General features: G+C 42.2%; 1 protein-coding gene across 3 annotated transcripts in view; it reads right to left on the reverse strand.

Moving 5' to 3' along the window:
- LOC107689168 (regulation of nuclear pre-mRNA domain-containing protein 2-like) overlaps window positions 1-1109 on the reverse strand; it is a 25050-nt gene continuing 23941 nt past the window's right edge. For all 3 annotated transcript variants that reach the window (XR_001634307.1, XR_001634308.1, XR_001634306.1), the window contains one exon: window positions 1-243. The gene's annotated coding sequence lies outside the window, so the exon portion shown is untranslated. The remainder of the gene's footprint in view (window positions 244-1109) is intronic.

Here is a 1109-nt window from a genome sequence, read left to right on the forward strand (position 1 = left end):
AGCACATCAGGTTCAGAGGTCCACTGCTGAAATGAATGAGTTTGTGTGTCTGTAGAACTCAACAGGGATCTGATGAAGCTGATAACAGCTCATATAAAGGTCCTGTCGTGGTGTGTGTCACGTGAGCGTTTACAACTCTGTCTGTCTGAGTTCCTTCAGTGAGCGCATCACTTCCTGCAGTGATTCCTGGCCGAGCTGCTTCCCTGCTCTCGTCCGCACGCTCACACTCCTTCTCTCCCACCACTGCATGACAAACACAGGGAGAGGTTTGTTTATCTGACCTTTTCCTAACAGGCCCCAGAACACTCATTCTTTACACATGTACCAGCAGGGAACAATTAAACCATTAAAACACTTAAAGGTGAAGTGTCATTTCTGCACCGCATACAACTGCACAAATAAACTGCGACACGAGGAAGCATTTCTGTATGAAAACACATCAGAATGAATCTGTACCGAATATATAATTGTACTGTGCGAGCTGTGTCGAGCGGATTTTCTTATTTAAGGTGCTTCCACGATCATCATCAATATCAGCCATGAATCCAGCTTCCCTCAGTCTGCAGACCACCTTAAACCACAGCAGAATGCATCACACACCCATAAACTGTTTATAATGATATTAAGTTTGTCTCCCTCTTTTCCTCGCTTTCCGTCGCTTTTAAATAGCTGTGCGCAATTTACTTTTACTTTTGAATTAGTGGCAGTTCGGCATCAATTGCTTGAATGCTACAAAAAAATACAATGTCAAACTCACTTTAGCCTATATATAAAAAATAGAACTTTTATTAACAAAACAAATACACCATGCTATAGGGCAGGCTATGCCTAATATAAAATAACCAATAACTTACATAAAGTTTAAATAGGTATACAAAACTGGAAATAGGCTAAGTAAACATGTGTCTCACCCCACTCTTCTTGTCAGTCAGCTCGACTCACTCTTCTTGTCTCTCACCTCACTCTTCTTGTTTGTCTCACCTCACTCTTCTTGTGTCTCACCTCACTCCTCTTGTCTGTCTCACCTCACTCTTCTTGTCTGTCTCACCTCACTCTTCTTGTCAGTCAGCTCGACTCACTCTCCTCACTGGAGAAATGAAATCTGATCT

Source organism: Sinocyclocheilus anshuiensis, unplaced genomic scaffold (assembly GCF_001515605.1).
Source record: "Sinocyclocheilus anshuiensis isolate Anshui unplaced genomic scaffold, SAMN03320099.WGS_v1.1 scaffold737, whole genome shotgun sequence".
NCBI classification, from domain to species: Eukaryota; Metazoa; Chordata; class Actinopteri; order Cypriniformes; family Cyprinidae; genus Sinocyclocheilus; species Sinocyclocheilus anshuiensis.